This window comes from Ammodytes marinus (assembly GCF_949987685.1).
Source record: "Ammodytes marinus genome assembly, contig: scaffold_178, whole genome shotgun sequence".
Classification (NCBI taxonomy): Eukaryota; Metazoa; Chordata; class Actinopteri; order Uranoscopiformes; family Ammodytidae; genus Ammodytes; species Ammodytes marinus.
In genome coordinates this window covers 42,501-45,000 of record NW_027648482.1, presented here as the reverse complement: position 1 = coordinate 45,000, position 2,500 = coordinate 42,501, and the positions used below count along the sequence as shown (strand labels likewise).

The window sequence follows — 2,500 nt, the reverse complement described above, 5'->3', positions numbered from 1 at the left end:
ACAATCTTGGCCGCATGAAGTAGGACATCCGGGTACTTCTAACCATCCTAAATCTGGCCACAAGAATCGGGACATCCTAAATCTTTTTTCTACATACTATACAGTATAGTAGAAAGTATGCGATTCGGAACGCAACCTGTGTGTGTGTGTGATGGGGGGGGGGGGGGGGAGTGTGTGTGTGTGATGGGGGGGGAGGGCGTGCATATGTGCCTATGTGCGTGCCTGTTTGTGTTTGTCAATCTCAATAGGCAAGTGTATTTATATAGCACAATTCAGACACAAGGCCATTCAAAGTGCTTTACAGGGGCGTGAAATACATCAAGATTAAAATACATAATACACATTAGAAAAGCGAAATGAAAAACACATTTAAAAGCGAGTGAATAGAAGTAGAACATTTAAATTACATTAAAATGACAGGTTAAAAGGGAAAACAGAAAAGTCTTCAGACTCGATTTAAAAGAGCTGAGAGTTGCAGCAGACCTCAAGTTCTCTGGGAGTTTGTTCCAGAGATTTGGTGCATAAAAACTAAGGGCCCGTGTCCACCTAACGCCTTTTTCCAGCGTTAAACGCTGGCTGTGCGCTCGGGAGTGTGTCTACTGAGCGTTTTTTTCGACCGCTTTTTTCAAGCGTTTTATGAGCTGGGAGAGAGAGCGCTGTGATCGGGGGAGAAAATGCTGATCGTCACCTGTCAGTCAGACCTATCAACACTGGTTTAACTCTTTAGGCTTGCTGTTTTCTATTTAAATCGTTACATTTTAATATGAGTAGTCTTATGAAACAGAGAATACTTTCCACCATCCTCTGTTTGGATGAGGAGTTATCGCGGCTCCTGCAGACACACACGGAGCAAGTTGTAGGCTGATGTGTGCGCATGAAACGATCCGTAGGAGATAAAAAATACAGAGAATCAAGTGTTCGCCTAATCTGCTCCCACAAACGGGCTCTCCTCCCTCTGTTCTGGTCATTTTAAGTCACTATTTTCGTACAGTTTCGGGTAAACAGAGACGGAAAAAGCAGTTTCTCTTCCGTCTTCTTTGTTGCCAAGGCGACGAGTCCCGACGATCTACTATCTGATTGGCCCTTTGAAAAAAGCGGCGGTGACGTCCCTGCCGCCTTTCTGAAAAGTTAAACTTTTTTCAACTGGAAAAGCTCGAAGCGGCCGCACAAAAAGTCAAAAACGCTCGGAAAAATGCGCCTTTTCTCCGAGCGGCCGCTTCTCATTGGGAATCGATTGAAAAAAGGCGCTTGCGGTGGGAAAAAGGCGTTAGGTGGACACGGGCCCTTAAAGCAGCTTCTCCTTGTATCACAATATTCTCCAATATTCTCAATTTAGTTTGTTCAGAGTCAGAACTGAAAAACTCTACTTTTCTAATTCGATTTTTCAAAATTTTTCAAGTTTATATAATTGTAAATTTTGGATGATGATCAATAAGAAAAAAATCAGCCGAACAAACTCTGAATAATAATTCTGAAAATGTAATAAAAAATTATTTAAAGGTGCAGTGTGTAATATGACATCATCAAGAAAGTTCTACAAAGTTCTAGAATGCAACGCTCCCTGGGTAACCCCAACCCTTTAGAATAATAACAGAAGCTACAGTGGCCTTCAAGGACAAGAACAATTCTACATTTTAAACAATGCACCTGATGACATTCCAACTATGACACTTTCAAGATGGCGGCACTAGGCCATGGTCCAAAATATGCAGAATTTTTTCAGCTATTATGCACTAAATTAAATGTACTTATGGATATTATAATTACTTTCTACAAAATCTGCTAGGAAATAAAACCCAAAATTCTACACACTGCAGGTTTAAAAAGTATTTTTAGTGTTTTTAATTAAGTTTGATCGAATAAAAATGAAACCATTCCAAGTTAATCTTCCTGTTTTTAAATATTAAAATGTTCTGAAACTGAAGTATATTCATCACGTCATTGTTTCAGATTAAAGCATAAACCTTCTATAATATAAAACCTGTTGATTTCACGTGTGTTGATCAGTTCACACTTTCCTCCACAAGATGGCAGCACAGCCACATTTTCTAACCTGACGACAAATTATGTCTATTCAACACTAGCTACAGCTGTGTGTGTGTGTGTGTGTGTGCGTGTGTGTGTGCGTGTGTGTGTGTGTGTGTGTGTGTGTGTGTGTGTGTGTGTGTGTGTGTGTGTGTGTGTGACAGCAGTTTCTACAATTAAAGGCCCTAGCAACCCAAATTCACTAAATCCAGCTGGCAACATTTCCTCCTGATACATTGCATTTGAATTGATATTTTTTTATTACAAAAGTTTTAACTAAAGGACACAACCCCTGCGTTCCGAATCGCATACTATCTACTATTTAGTATGGTAGAAAAAAGATTTAGGATTGTCCCGATTCTTGTGGCCAGATTTAGGATGGTTAGAAGTACCCGGATGTCCTACTTCATGCGGCCAAGATTGTTAGTGTTGAAAACTGCATCCTATTTGGGCGATTCTGACCCACAATCCAGTG

At 40.3% G+C, this 2,500-nt stretch overlaps 1 protein-coding gene across 1 annotated transcript in view; it reads left to right on the top strand.

The window, feature by feature from the left end:
- Positions 1-2,500, top strand: part of LOC307270473 (calcium-dependent secretion activator 2-like) — a gene marked incomplete at its 3' end in the record, with an annotated part of 55,839 nt that overhangs the window by 20,892 nt on the left and 32,447 nt on the right. The window lies entirely within an intron of this gene.